Raw genomic sequence first — 16,841 nt, forward strand, 5'->3', positions numbered from 1 at the left:
AACTGCCAGTGGAACTGGGATCGTGCGAGTGACAGACCCTAGAATGTGAGAATGAGGATTCTGAAGAAGGTTCTGAGGTGTCAGACGCTCAGGGCTGGTGAAAGAGCTGGCTGGGCCATGCAGAAGCAACCTGACTGTCCTCAGACCCCGGCGTGCATTCCCCAGAACCAAACCCAACCCAAACTCCCAGCCCTTCAGGTGATTCCTCAAAAATGTATCAGCTCTATGCTGGCCGCTTCTTAAGTAAAGTGCTACAGAAATGAAACGTGCTTTGACTCAATCTTGTCCATCCTGGGGGTGACAGGGATAGCTGGACAAACAGACGATCCCTTACTTGATCCGATTAAGATTACAGTTAACTAAAAAGGGTTAGAGAGATTAATCAAAAAAAGATACCTGTATATATCTTCAATACTTTGTTTTGAACTAAATGTACTTTTTTCAGGGCCACCTGGGGGCTCAGTCGGTTGAGTGTCCGACTCTTGGTTTCGGCTCAGGTCCTGATCTCAGGGTCCTGGGGTGGAGCCCTGCATGGAGCCCCGTGTTGGCTCATGGTCAGCACGGAGTCTGCTTGAGATTCTCTCCCTCTCCCTCTCCCTCTGCTCCTCCCCCTCTGCTCCTTCCCACTTGCTCTCTCTCTCTCCCTAAAATAAAAAAATAAATAAAATATTTAAAAAATAATAAATAAGTAACAAATAAATGTGCTATTTCAGTACAACTCAGTTGGTATCATTTCCACATCAATTCTTTTTTTTACACCAATCAAATAAATGTGTATCATGTACATTTCTAGTTTCTTTAAAGTGGAATATAGGTTTAAGTATACTATTCATCTGAGTTCACGTTGCTTACAGATATTTATAATTTTTGCTCTAATATTCAATTAATTTATAGACACATGATTCAAGGGTGACTGTGCATGTGACTAGTCAATCTTTCCAAAGCATTTATCTTAGTTTTCATGGAAATAACAAACCTCTTTCTTTTTTATACTCTCACATCTAATTTCATATACATTTATAGATTAATTATTTACAGTGGCAAATGAGCTGACAACAATAGATTGGGTAAGCAAAAACATCAGGCACTTAATCACACATGTCAACTGAGGGGAGCAGAGGGGCTCGGGCATTGTGGGATGTGGCCTCTCTGGGCGAACTGCACAAGCTGTGGGCACAGGTCATAATGTTTTACAGGGAAAATAGTGGCCAGGGGATGTGCTTAGGCTGCTATAACAAAAGTACCACAAACTGAGTAGCTTAAACAACAGAAATGTATTTTGTCACAGTTCCGGAGGCTACAAGTCCCAGATCAAGGTGTTGCCAGGGTTGTGCCCTCTGAGGTTGACCTCTTTGACTCCTAGGTGGCCTTCATCTGTCTGAGCCCTCATAGGGTCTTCCCTCTGTACAAATTTTCGTGTCCTAATCTCTTCTCCTAATGTGGACACCAGTCAGATTGGATTAGGTCCCGCCCTACTGGTCTCACTTTAGCTTAATTATCTCTAAAGATGCTGTCTACAAATACAGTCCCATACTAAGATACTGGGAGTTAAGGCTTCAACATATGAATTTCGGGGGATGAAATTTGATTCACGACAATCCTTATTTCATAAAGTATCTCTACTAAGACATACGGAGTTTGACAGTGTTTAAAACAAGCCGTGGCTCAGTTGCAGAACTTAATTGTACCTCCAAACATACCAAAGTGAGCGGTGCTGGGTGGCTCTGTAGGTTGAGCCTCCAACTCTTGGTTTTGGCTGAAGTCACCGTCTCAGAGTTGGGAGATGGAGCCCCCAATCCAGTTCCACCTTCATCGGGGAGTCTGCTTGAGATTCTCTCTTTCTTCTCCCCCCTCCTCTCTCTCTATCGATAAGTAAATACATACATACATAAAATTTAAGCAAAGTGAAGGCCTCCACTTCTGGATAACCTAGAGGATACAAAGACAGGTCCACCTTGAGAAAGCACCTTGAGAAAGCTTACTTAAACCAGTGTTCATCCCTGATGAATTGGCCTCTCTCACTGCCAAAAGCGGGTCATATTCTGCTTTCATATTTTGCTTTCAAATAAACCAGGTATCCTACCTGGAGACAGCCTACCTCTGAAGTAGAAGTTACCACACTGAGCCTACCCTTTCTAGTCATGCTACCTAAAAAACGTCATCACTTTAATGTATCTATCACAGCAAAGCTTATCTTTAAACAAACCATAAATGGACCACACCCTCATTTTTTGTCCTTATTTTGTGCCATCTTTTCTACAATAAAATGTAGTACTCCTCAATCTTACCCTGACTTAAGTTAAACATAAATTCAAAAAATACATACATTAGTTGCTTTTCATAACAAAGCAGATGATGCACATTTATTTCGTGTATGAAACTTATAGCAGGGGATCCCTGGGTGGCCCAGCGGTTTAGCGCCTACCTTTGGCCCAGGGCGCGATCCTGGAGTCCCGGGATCGAGTCTCACATCAGGCTCCCAGCATGGAGCCTGCTTCTCCCTCCTCCCGTGTCTCTGCCTCTCTCTCTCTATGTCTATCATAAATAAATAAATCTTAAAAAAAAAAAAAGGAAACGTATAGCAATAGCAACATGAACAAAACATGTCTTCTAGAGTCTTATTGGGTGATGGATTCCAAAATCCGGGAAAATTTCCCACAAGCATTTCAAGGAAGTTATTTTCTCAATAACTTAATGTAGCTGGTAAAGATTATTTCCCCCAAAATGAATGCCATTAACTACTGTCAATTTAATATTCGGGTGACCATAATAAACTACTCGATAGAAAGTAACCACTCAAATCAGAAATTTTAGTAACTTGAAAGCAGAAACTGTTCTGTCAAGAGGGTTTCTAATCACATACTATTTTCAGCTAAGGATCAGCAGTAATAGAAAACTTCAAACACATTTTCATCAACCTGTACGGAACAGAAAAAAAAAATATTCCAGAGATCTCATTAAATAGCATATTATTTTAAAGACAAGCAAGCAGATGAGTTAATTGATCTGTCCAACTTTAACAGTGCAGTACATGGAGATGCTTCAAATTTCCTGATCTAATTAAGAACTAATTTAATTGTTCTTGACATTATCTACCACAGTTAAAAACTGTATTTTTAATGGGTTCGTGTGTGTGTGTGTGTGTGTATACACAGTTTCAGAATGTGTTTATATGTGTATGTATGCATATATGTATGAGTAAATGTACATACACATCTGAAAGCACAACTTAAAGCATAGAATGAGTGTCTCCAGAAATTGCAGGTAGGCTCCAGAGTTGAAAATTAGACTGGAGAACTAGAATGAAAAGAACCCAGGACAGCTCATCTGGAACCACAGCCTTGAGACTAGTTTGATCGTGCTGCCCCACTACGTGCTTGAGGAAACTGCGGGAAGGACTGCTGGAAACCTAGTTGGATCCTACTGCTCTACTCTGTGCTTGAGGAAACTACTGGAAGCACTGCTGGAAACACAGGCTTCTCTTGTGATGGTAATGATTTATCAACTGCATTTTGCTTCTTGGTTTCACTCAAATTAGACTAAACATCTCCGATGGGATTATCCAATGGGTGGGTGTCCAGTTGGTGAAGCTCAGGTAAGCGACTGCACTGTAATGTTCTAGCTCCCTTGTCTAGCAATTTTTAGATTCCTTAATGGGAAATGAGGACTGAGTCCATGACAATGCCAACAACGGTGTGGTCCCTAAATACAGAGAGTGGGTATATGTTCGGATTAAATTTACCCTGAAAATCGGACTTGAGGATAACCTTTTGATTATGCCATGTACTTATACCCAGTTCTCATCTTTCTGTTTCTCAAGGAAATGATTGCTTATCACAACCCAACTATCCTTGAGAACCAAAACTACACGGTTTCTTAGAGGAGACAACTCAAATCTTATCTGTTACTCCATTCACCTCCAAACCTAAAAACTTGATTTACTGATATTTTTTTCTTTCATCAGACCCTGTCTCTGTGGTCTCTCATCTCTGAGCTACATTCTAAAGTTACCTATATGGATCTAGAATATACAACTGCAGCCAGTCTGAAGGCTATTGACAGGATCTACGCCTTTAATTTTACATAATCCTCCTCATGAACCCTTTGCCTTGTGTAAGAAACACAGTTCCTTGGCTTTTGCTACATCCTCTGGTTTTATTACTTTCTTTGTGTTCCCTTCTCCTTCCATTTCTGAAGATTCTAACCATTTGTAGGTCCCGCAGCACGTGGTCGCACAAACTCCATTTGCAGTAACAAACTGAATGTGGTCCTTCGATAGACAGTCATTCACCTAAAACTTCATATTACCCACTTTTTTTTCTTTCTTTAGGTAGATAAGAAGCTTAAATTTGCCAGGTTAAAATGTTAATATTCAGTTTAATAAAACCGCTGTTGTTCACCAGGTAAACTTTTTTTTTTTTTTTTAATTTCCTCTGGAGGTAAAAATCTCTAATTAAGAAGATCCCAGGGAATTGAGAAAAGGCATATTTTTCAGGTAGAATAGATGCAACAGTGAGAAGTATTTTTCTCTGATTCCAAACATATGTGGCCCCCTCTACGATGCTATCCCAGTCTCTCAAAGCTTAATTATCCATCCAGCTCTGCCCCTAAATCTGGGTGAACCATCTCACTGTTTTGTGTAAGGAGAATTACTTCTATTTAATCAGATACATTATAGGACCAATGGGTAATGCCAAGAGTATCAAATCTTCCCTTATTATTTGTTTGAAAGTGGGCTTCTGGGCTAGTAGCAAGATTGTGAGGTTAGTTCTAAGGAACTTTTGTTTTTACTGAGGGTGTATATATAACTATGAACATGAATATAAATATAAATGTACTTATTTGTTTCTGACTGATGTAGATGAGAGAAAGATATTGTACAAAATGGAGAAAGATTTCAGCATTCAAATATAGCACGTGGGTGACTCAGTGGGTTAAGTGTGTGACTTCCTTCGGTCCTGGTCACCATCTCAGAGTTCAGTGGGCGTCTGCTTGTCCCTCTGCCTCTAACCCTCCCCTTTGTTCATGTTCTCTATCTCCCTCCCAAATAAATAAATAAAATCTTAAAATATTTATATATGTATATATATATATTTGTTCATATGTAGCATGGAAATATTCAAATAGAGGAAAATGTATGGACTTTGGAAAGGAATATTCAGAGATGGCAATAATGCTGATAGTTTACCAGATGGGTTCACAGATAAGTAAGAAAAATGGAAATTCCAAAGTTATCTCACTCGGGTACTTGGTGCTAGCCATGCTTCCCTCAGTCCATCAATCTATTGCCAACAATTGATTAGGTTCTATTCGGTCTGACCTTAGATGTCAACGAGCAGCGTTTATCAGGTTGGTCATGTAGGTTTGCAAACAATATAACATCTAGCAGTTTAAATGACATTAAAACCAAAACTTAGTAAAAAAAAAAAGTGAAGAAACTCTGCATTATAACTTAAGACAATCGATGAAGTACATTTATGTAACACACAAAGTTTCTCTTTATCTCAAGACCATAGCAATAGGATCATGAGAAGTGAGGCCAGCTTTTATCCTGTCATGAATCACAATGGTTTCTTTACTCTTCTAATGGTTATATTTAGAAATACACAAGGAAATTGGCAGTGAGGTTTTCAGAAGAATATGGGATAATGTTACTTTCATTCAGCGGAAGGGATTTTAGTGTTTCAAATTATGGCTATTTCCTAAAGACATTTTTTTTTTCTGTCATTTACTTTTAGGAGATAAGAATACTTCATAATTAATTCCCAGCTGTTTCTTGTTATGCTTCTAGTAATATATCTCTGTGCTTTAATGGGTTGGAGGTAGTCTTACAAAATAAATGTAGTCCACATTTTCTATTTGTCAAAGCCTTCTCTTTGGAAACATAAAACATTTTGAAATTGGAAGTTTTGTAAATTACATTAAAATAAATAATTGCTGTTTGGAAAGTTTCTGTCTTTGTGCTAGTTTCTCTGAAAGATACACATAAATATAACATGGTTTCTACCTAAAGCTTAAGGAAAATACAGACTTTTAGGGTGAAGGAAAAACACATAGAGGAGTAAACACAAAGTAGAATTCAAAGTGCATCACAAGGACCCATGTGTATATTATTATAAAAAATAATATTTGAATTACTTTTTAAAGAATGAATGCGATTTTGGTAGGTAGACATGTGAAGACGAAAGCATTTCAGATACAAAAGAAATATTTAAATGGGCAGATGGTCAGAGACTAGAAAATTTGAGTCACTATTAGTGAAATATTTATTCCATTTGCATAGATTACATGAATGCTGTTAAAGTGTAGCCAGCTATACGAGGAGGAAGTGTGAGATGCAAGAACTTGTAGGACTTTGAGAAATCAGGACTGTGGCTTCTGGGACAAATAAACAAATGAATGAGGCAATGGAAATGCTTAAGAGACTCGCTGAAGGAAGACTGACCTTGCAAGACCACAATCCATAGAGGATATTTCGCGGAAAAGATGACAAAGATTAAAGGCGGCCCTTGGACATGATTTCTGTAGGTGTATGATTTTAGCAAATGTAGGGACAGAGCGAAGAAAATCATTGCCAATGAGACAAATCAAAGCAAAACAAACACACACTGGAAGTAGAGAAGTGCAAATGTGATTGCTGAAAAGATTTCCATGCAAAGAATAAGACCAACATGACTAGAGTCTCATGTTTAGCTATTGGTAGAGTCATGGTCCCTTATGGAGACATTTCAAAGGTAGGATCTGGAGTCACGTGCCAGGCAGTCTGGTAAATAGGCTGTAATTAGCGATTTCAGGCCAACGGTCCTGAATGGCTACTGTAATATTTAATGACGTTAGTACATTAATAATGTCACTGCCCCAAGGACTTTGACGAAAATTCAAATGAGACTTGCCTATTTATCCTAAAATTGATATTGGGTCTATGGGTATTAAAACCACTTCTTGGTATGAGTCAGTTTAAAAAAAAAAACAATTTAAATTCTACTTTCCATTATTGATTCTGTTATTTTCTTTGTTTTACTGTTATCACTCTCTGTGCTTATTTTCCAAACATGGGCTACATATTTCCAGCGAACACAACACACACACACACACGATTTTTGAGAGTAAGAGATGGTAACACCAATAGGTGTAAATAAAAATGGTGTTTTAAGGTCACCGAATTCCAACCTGGCAACACTCCCTACTAGTTTCGGTTGAAGCAGATTCATACATTTCATGTTGTTTTTGTTGTTTTTCTACTTGTTTATCTTTAGGGGGGAAGTAAATGACTCTTAGTGCTGAACTCTAGTTGACTAGGTGCTCCACTGGACAATATTAGAAAGCGTGTAGTTTTCTGCCCAGACTTTCTGGAAAGGTTTATTTCATTTCAGGCCAGGAGAACATGGGAGGTGATGTTCCTCTATTTTTGTGTGACTTGGAGAAAACTGATGGCTCTGCCGATATTGCCAAGGTGTTATCCATGCCCCTGATGAATAAAGCCACATGAAAGACTAAATGGTGGGCTGCTCGGCCTCTCACGATGCCGTTCCCACCAGCCCCTGCCATAGCCCAGAGCAGCTCTGGTTCTGCATGACGGCATAAGGGTGGGTGGGAGCTGTCATTAGGACATGGTTGTGTCTTGTGGAATCTGTAAGGATCACTACATGTCACCTAAATCCGTCTCTCTCTCTCCTTCTCTCTCCTTCAGGTTGACTATTTCCTTCACTCTAAGTCTCATAGACATTATTTGGCAAAACTCTTCCCAGCTTTAAACATAGGGAGGTTTAAATCAGATTTTTCAATAATGTCAGCTTTTTTGACTTTTAAATAAGAATTAGAGAACACAGGGTGTCAAAGAGTACTCATGCTCTCAGTTTGACTGGGTGTTAGGATATGTGAGGCGGAGGGGAACGTACTCTCCCCAGACACGGAGGGAATGGTCCTGATTTCCAAGGCAATGTCTTCCTGAGTCTAAATGGATTAATTATTAGACTAACACTAGCTCCTACAATACACAGAACCACACATTTCAACAGCTCAGCAATGTATTTTTTCTAACGTCCATAAGGTCTAAAATATTTACTTCTCTTACATCTTGTGGATCTGCTGTCTTCAGCATGTAGTTTCCAAGATACACTTGTTCACTATGGCCAGCAGAACAAACGACGTGGTAGGCTTAAGAGAACATAGATGTGTATTCTCACCTTTCTGGAGGCTGGAAGTCTGAGCTTGGGTGTCCAGCGCTGTGGTCTTTCCCTCTGAAGGCTGCAGGAAGGGGTCCTTCCTCTCTCTGCCTCGCTTCTGGGGACTGCTGGCCATTCTCGGTGTCCCTTGCCTGTGAACGCATCTCTCCAATCTCTCCCTCTGCCACCACAAAGTGTTTTCTCTGTGCGCACGTGAGTGTAAAGTTTCTTCTTCCAATCAGGATCCCCGTCCTTTATAAAGATGCCAGTCGTACTGGATGAACAGACCTTTCTAACCCACGACGACCTCCTCTTAACTTGATCACGTTTAAGGAGACCTTACTACCAAATAAGGTTCTCAGGATGTGAAATTTGAGGTAAATGGTTCAGACAAGTACACGGGTCGTAAGGCTTGGCTCCATGAACCTACAGGTGACAAAACAGCATGGAGTATCAGAGCTCAGAGATGCTAAACACACTAGGCCTACAGCTGTCCCAAGACGGAACTACATGGGATGGCTCCACATCTATAGAGACTGGTACCAAGAGGGCAGGTAAGTCACCAGGTAGCAAAGAAAACAGGTTTCCGAGCAGGTCATCAATATGTGTCATACTTAGTGCCTCCTTTTCTTTCTCTCTCTCTCTCTCTCTCTTTTTTTTTTTTTCTTTTCTATTTTAAGATAGGCTAACATGAGACACAGCTGGGAAAGAATGAAATTAAGAACGAGAAAAATATTTTTTTGTTGTCTTTTTTGTTTGCTTCCAACTCATCAGAAAGGAGATAATATTAGTAGAACTCTCTTGGTCACAAGATTGGACTAAATACCACTGCGTTCATTTAAAAAGAAACACCATAAAAAAAAAAAACATAGAAATAAGCACGATTGATAATCTAACACTTCTATCTATTGTCAAAAAATTGCCCAATGTATTATCTTTGTCTCAGATATTTGTTATTATTGTTGTTGTTGTTTTTAAATAGCCTCTGCCTCCAGTGTGGAGCCCAACACAGGGCTTTTGGACTCACAACCTGAGATCAAGACCTGAGCTGAGATCAAGAGTCAGACGCCAACTGACTAAGCCACCCAGGCACCCCTCAGATGGTTTTTAATAAATAACATGTCATGGACAAATTGAAGTATCCTGTGTTTTCTTCTTCAAGACCCCTTACTTCCTCCTCTAGAAAAAGCTATTTCTGTGTAACTGACATATCTTATTATTTTTACTTTCTTTTAAATAAAATTCAGTCTAATTACATTGTAGGTATAATATAATTTTGCTCAGAATAAAAGCTGTAACTATTTACTCGGTTCTTTTATTAAGTCCAGTGTATTAAGTTGCAACTTAAATCCATGTCAGTTCCTTCCCCCTCTAAGTGTGCAGTTTGACATGTTTTAACAAATATATACAGCTATATAACCGCTACCACCTACCACCACCAGGACGCAGGACATTTCCATCACCAGAAAAGGGCTCTTGGTGCTTCTCGAAGTGATTGCCCGAGGCCCAGCCCCAATGCCTAGAAAATAATGACCATATTTCTACCTGGATAGTTTTGTCTCTCTCACGTAGGTGGCATTGCAGTATACATGCGTCAAGACTTCTTTTACTTAGTATACGTCGTTGAAGACCTTTCTGTACTGTTGCATATACCTGGAAGTCGATCCTCTTTATGGCTGAGTATTCCAGCACTTGGAGGTACCACAATTTGAGAATTCATTGAAATATGACCTGTTATTTTTCCTTCTGCTCTGCCAATGCAAAAACTCCAAATACATCCACGTCAGGGCGGAGAGAGCAAAAGGCATGTGTGCTCTCAGAGGAAAGACTGAATGGTGTTTGTGAGCCAATGGTTGTCTTACATCTGGCAGTGTCCTTACCCGGTGCTCTGGAAACAACGAATGTATTACTTGATAGGCTATAGCATGTCACCCTCTCATCACACTGAGATTTCTTAGAAGAGAGAAACATGAAAGCACGCAGTAAGCCCAACCAGTTCAGTAGGCCGCATGTTGACCGCTCAGTTTTAATCCTCAGTATCCCCGTTCTGTAACCGACCAAAGCTCGCAAACTCTGGGGCTCTGTGAGCACCCCCGGGGTGTGGAGAGTCTGGGCGCTCACAGCTCAGGAGCCCTCGTGGCGCCCAAGCCTTGAATCAATGCACAGCCCTGGCAGCGACTCCTTACAGCATCGTGCACAGAATGCACTGCACTTCCTCTCCGTGAAAATAGGGAAGACGTGAACTAATTGGACATCCCACGAAGATACCTTTATTTTGGAAAGTTAGTCAACAATGCAGAAATCAAGCAGATAAAGCGATAGATTATGATTTGCTGCTCCCTGTTTAGATTTATTTCAATCTTGTGGCCAACAGAGTAATTTATATCTATCAACGATCCCTGGACACATTGACGTCCTCGGGTCAAAGAATCAATAGAAATCTCACGGCCTGCCTACAGGTTAGTTGGCCTTCTGTTTGTCAGTATCAGCCTAAGAAAATTAAGTTATTACAATGAGCGAAAGACACATAAAATTAATGATTTGAAGTTAATAGCTACTGGCTGCCTCCAAGTCAATTTTGTTACTGGGAGATAAAATAAGCAACCAGAGAATGTTACAAATTTCACTGTTGGTATAATGCAAGCTAAATACACAAAGCACGAGAAAGTTCTGACACATGCCTTTACACATACGCAGAACACTTAATACTGGGTGCAGGCACCCAGCTTTCTGAGGGATATACTAACGCGTGCTGTGCATTACACAGAAGTAAATTGCACACAGAGCTATTTTACACTTCATACATTTTTCTTTGTAGGTGTTCCCCCACTTTTCTATTTTTAGGGGTTTTCTTCAACGACACTTGTAGGCATTGCTTCTACCATTTCTCTAAAGTCTATAGATGTCAGAAAATAAAGCTGGTACAATGGCAATAATACCCATCTTCTCCATCTTACGCCTTTGACTACAACTGGTCTAGGTTGAAGCACGAGGTTTGATTTTGTTGCCTGGGACTACTAACATTTATTTTCATTCCCTGTGTCACCTAAGCTCCTTTGCACGACCTACACCGTAATGGCAACTGAGCATCTACATTTAATTTTTTCGTAGTCTTAATGTCAAGTTACTCAACATAAACTGTAGAAGTAAATAATTGGCTGGAAATTTCAGTGTAAAATACCAAATATAGAAATCAAACTTCGACGTGTAAAATTTCCAGAGTTGGAGGTTTTGAAAGTGAGAACATGTCCTAGGTTGAAGTTCTCTGATACCATGTAGTCGTCTTCGTCTGCCTACAAGAGCGATCTTAGTCTACCCTTCAGGAAGTATATTCTTATTCTCCGTACAACAAAACATCACCGAAGCCCCAGAAACCCTTTCAAGTGTTTGACATCAATGGAAATATGCCTTACTTGCTTATGTTTCTAGTCATATAATTCTGTTTATAATAGAAATATTCCAACGAAACGCACCCGAATGAAGCAAAACTGCTTCTTTCATGTGGCATTTGATCACATAAACTATCTCAGAAAAATGCCAACACACTCTCATCCCATACTTCCTGTCGAACACATTCACAAAGATTCTCCAGGTTTGTGGGAAAGAGTCATTTCTCAAAAATGGAAGTAGGGTTCTTAACGCTATCATTTTCCCAGTAGTAACTGAAAGAGAAATGCTTGACACCTCATCCCCTGATTCTGCTAAAGACCAAGCAACGTCAGATTGGTGCTGTGGAGCACTGGCTGGGAAAGTGAAGCATGGCTCTGTGTACTTTAAGGGTGAACTTTAAATAACAGGAAATGTTGGCAAGCTGCTATATAGTGGCTCTGTTTCGGGGAAATGGATGCACCATCTGCAAAGCTAAACCGAAATGACAAGCCTTTGAGGCAGAGAGTAAATGTTCAATCCATTTGGCAGATAAATCAGGTCATGGATTGGTTTATTTAGCTCCCGTTTCGCATAAACAATATACGAGCAGGAGCGATGAACCATTGCTAAATTCAACAGAATCTTCCATTTGGGGCTTTATCTCTCTATGCCCAAGCGTCAAACGGCCTACGTGCTCCCCCTCCACCTCTTTGTTGTGCTCGTCTCTGCGAGGGCTGCCCCTGGATTTTGGTGGTTTAGACAGCAGGGTTTTATTGGAACAACACATGCCCTGTAGTCAGACAATAACCGAATCATCATCATTCCAAAACTTACCTAGCCATGTTTCTGTAATAGAAGGACAAGAAGGAGAAGAAAAAACTATGCAACGATGCTTTCCACATTTTCCAAGGTAAAAGAGGGGACGTATATCTAATCATGGGAGAACTGTGCTCTCCGAGCATTCCAGGGCCGTGCACACCAAGCAGACTCAGGGCCTGGACACCCCGGGGGGCTCATCACCCACAGGGAGCAGCCAGGCACCTCTTCCCCTTTCATCCCCAAGCACAATTTCACATTGTGTGCGTTAGTGTGAGGAGACGCTAGGTTCCAGTTCTGCTTGACTTCTGCTTCCTATTTTATCGAATTCCGTGTTAGTCTGGAGAGCGGAGGCCTAGTTTCTTGTCCAATTCTGATGAAAGAATATGAACTACATTTTACCTTCATTCTCTGTGAAGGTCAAAGTTCAAATATGATAGACCATCAAGGTCCAAGTCCCCTTTTTTCAGTTTCCTGTGAACCAAAGCAACACATTCAGCTTAACAACCTTATTAAAAGTGTTCTTTTTTGCCTTTCTACTATCAGAGTATTTCATGCTTGTTGGATTATAAGAAAGTAATATCTTAATAGAGGCAGAAAGATGTCATTGACTCCCATTGTGGAAATCCTGACAACAATAACAACAACAACAAAAAGTGTGTTGTTCAGTTTCTCTTTTATTTTAGCAAGATATTTTAAGAGAATTTACTTTTTTTTTTTTTTTTTTTTCTGTAATTGCCTACTTAGTTTTTTGGTATTTTTTTTTCCAATATGGGATGATTTCAGGTCATAATAAGACCTGTAAAATTCTCAACTTATTGCTTATGTGTTTTGCCTAATTTGAATATCAAAATATTTACTGTGATAAGTTTAATTCACACACATTGTTTTTTAAACCTTATTTTATTTAAATTAAATTAACATATAGTGCATCATTAGTTTCAGAGATAGAGTTCAGTAATTCATCAGTTGCATATAATACCCAGTGCTCATTCCATCACGTGCCCTCCTTAACGCCCATCACTCAGTTATTGCACCCCCCACCTGTCTCCCCTCCAGCAGCCCTCAGTTCATTTCCTATAGTTAAGAATCTCTCCTGATTTCATCTTACTTTTTTTCCCTCCTTTCCCCTATGATCTTCTGTTTTGTATTATATAACGATTTGCATTAAATGTTTTGAATTATATACATTCTGTTTATTATACTTTGTATTATATCTCTCTATATAATATTTTGAGGACATTATAACCTGATTCACTATGAAATCAATACAATGATTTGTTGAATACTACATAGCACTATGAGCCTATATAGGAGAAAAATGTATGTATCTAGCTACTTTTTAATTTTAATCTAGTGAAAAATGTTGATCTGAATACAATTAATATAATTGATTCTACACTGGTACAAGTTACATTTATTATCTATTTCCATTATCCTTTTATGGTATGTCCTAAGCTGATTGTTGTGGATCCTTAGTTTCTTCTCACAGATTCCCCTTCAGGACCAAAGGCCTTATTATTTAGAACTGGGAATATGGCTGCAGGCTGTCTTCAGGAACAGCCTCCTGGGTGTTCCCTCTACCGAAGAAGGCTGTCATCCCAAGTTAATGCATCCCTCCAGGGAGCAGCCCACATGTAACAGCTGCCCAATGGGAGGCCATAAAGCCTTGCCCCTTCTTCCAATTGCCAGAGAACTCCAAAGAGTAATTCTAGCTTCAGAGCTCACTATGTGATCTAGAACTTTAAGGTGATGTCATTGAAGCTCTGATTCTCCTCCTGCCATACCCTGCTTTCTTCCTTCCCTCAAGAACGGTTGATGCTGAGAATACTATCACCCCGTACTCCAATTGACGCGTTCAAGAACCTGACCTGCAACAGACTGTAGCAGGATGGATTCAATAAAGATGTTACAATGTGATGTTAGAATTGGATTGCTCAGCATTGCCATTACCCAGTTGGCCATGAGAACTTCACCCCCAGCAGTATGTAGCCATGAGTGTCTCTGGCAAAGTATAATTCTTCAACTTTCTTTCATGGTGAACGGGGATTGTATGCCTATAGAATGAAATACACTAGTGGACGTAATAAAAATACAGTTGAAAAAGTAATGATTATAACATAATGGAACTGGGTGGTTCTTGTTCAGAGTAATTAATTATGACAATAAAAACATGTGCAAAGGTCAGAGGGCCACCTTTTCAGAATGTGAAGAAGCTCTCACCTCTGAAGGTGGAAGATAAAGAAAACTAAGGACATAACATAGAGTTTAATCATAAGAGCTACAAATAAGGATATATTCTCAAATAAGGCAAGTGCATTATGTTGAGTTCAGAACTGTCACAGAAAAAAAATGAAACCCCAATACAGAGGATGGTGACATCTGGTTTGATGCCTTTGAACATCGTGTATCTCCCAAATGCATCCTACTGAAGGATGATGAGTGCCCTCTTCCCTGAAGGTGATGCACATACCCTTGCTTTGCAATAAAACAAGAGTCCCCTCAGTATTTGTGCCCACATTTTGGAGTAGTCATAACATACCAGGGCTAGAGAAGCTCTAGACCTTTCTAGGAGAAAAAAGGGGGACTATGTGCAGAACAATTTACAAGACCTCAGCAGTATATGCCAACAGGAGACTGGTGAGTGTGTATAGGACTGACCCCTAAGGGTGCTAGATCAAGAAGGAAAAATGAAGTTGGACAAGGAATTATTTATCAAATTAGAAATACTCTCAGAGAATAGGATCTGAAGTCTTGGCAAGAACAATATAAGAAAAGGTCAGAGATTTATAGAATTGAATATGATGGAGTTTTTATTCTGTAGAAGGCCAGAAAGCTCACTTGGTGACTATAGTGCCTGGAATGGGACATAGGATATCATTGACTGAAGCAATCAGCATGCACTAGAGGTAGGAACTTCAACACTATTGGAAAACTCATAGGTGGTTGTGGTCTACAGGCAGGTCTAATGATGCAGATACTGTGTAGAAACGAGCACCCCAATAGCAAGGCTGTTGAAAAGATGATCAGAAGTCTGAGGACAGTGAAACTAGTAAAAAGTTATGACCCTTTGCCCAACTGCCGGACCTGGACCAATTTTGAAACCTAAAACCCATTTTGTAAGGGAGTGTCATCGTTCCAAGGCAGAGAATGCTGCGACATCAGAGTAGGGATATATATATATATCATATATATATCATATATGTGTCATATATGTATATAGCCCCAGTCTTTCCCCAAAGGGAAAAGAGTGAGGGTATATGGAAGACAAGAAATAAAGTCCTGATACTAGTCCACTCAGCACAGTCTACTGAGACCATGGATACACCAGTGATCATATCTCTGATGGCCAGTGAATTGCTGGGATGGACTTATTAGGGCATTGGCAGCATTCCTGTGCTGGTTTGGGGCCTATAGGGCAAGAGTTTCTCATTAGAAAACACTAAGTTAAAGCTTCTGAAACTCTTCCCTACACTCTGAGAACGATGGTAATAAATGACCCTGGCACATTCCACACTGTAATCAGATATTAGCATCACCCAGCATCAGTTATCTATCTCCCCACTGAAGAAGTTTGCACAAACTATTACAACTGCCTGAAAATCTCTTTTCTTCTATTTCATTTCACAAAGTACTACTAATGTTTCAGGCTTAGTCCAATCCTCACACCCTTCCAAAGCTATCTTACACTGTTTTAATTAGGCCAAGTCCCCCTTTCCACACTGTCATAGTATCACATAGCTTTTCTCTGTGGGACTTGTCTTTCACCCACATGTTTATTTGACTGATGTGCACTCTTATATACTAGAATTGTAACTTTACCTCAGAATCTATGATGGATTCAATAAATGTTATGACAACTGACTGGATTATATCTAGTCTTCCTATAATTCGAACACAGGGAATTCTACATGTTGTGTAACTGGATATGTCTTGTAGAAAAAGATGCTTACTCTACGTCACAAACTTATAGATTTCATGGTACTTTCTTAGGAGAAAAAATATCTATTATAATATCCATCTTTGAAACAGGCAAAAGAAACAGACTTAAAACCATCCCAGGCTGCACATTGTTAAAGCCTGGCATTGAGGCTGCCGACTGACCCAGGAACTCACAAGCGTAGGTGAAGTGCTCATGAGGGACAAGTCTTGCACTAAAACCACAAGGGTCTCTAGCCCAATGAGTGGAGTTTGATAACAATTCTTGCTACAAGTAAAACAAAAAGCAAACAAACAACAAAAAGCATTCTGGGATCTTTGGGTGGCTCAGCAGGTTTGGCACCTGCCTTCAGCTCAAGGCATGATCCTGGAGACCGGGGATCAAGTCCCACATCGGTCTCCCTGCATGGAGCCTGCTTCTCCTCTGCCTGTGTCTCTGCCTCTCTCTCTCTGTGCCTCTCATGAATAAATAGATAAAATCTTTAAAAAAAAATAAAAAAAAAAACTCCTAGAAACTAAGAGTAACTTCTGGGAAAACTTAAGTAGAAGTAA

At 39.8% G+C, this 16,841-nt stretch overlaps 1 non-coding gene across 1 annotated transcript; it reads left to right on the forward strand.

The window, feature by feature from the left end:
* Positions 1-16,412: 16,412 nt before the first annotated feature.
* Positions 16,413-16,565, forward strand: LOC119871696. The gene has a single exon (XR_005358766.1). It is a non-coding gene; the product is annotated as a small nucleolar RNA SNORA62/SNORA6 family (small nucleolar RNA).
* The last annotated feature ends 276 nt before the right edge of the window (positions 16,566-16,841 follow it).

The sequence above is a fragment of the Canis lupus genome, chromosome 4 (genome assembly GCF_011100685.1).
Source record: "Canis lupus familiaris isolate Mischka breed German Shepherd chromosome 4, alternate assembly UU_Cfam_GSD_1.0, whole genome shotgun sequence".
Classification (NCBI taxonomy): domain Eukaryota; kingdom Metazoa; phylum Chordata; class Mammalia; order Carnivora; family Canidae; genus Canis; species Canis lupus.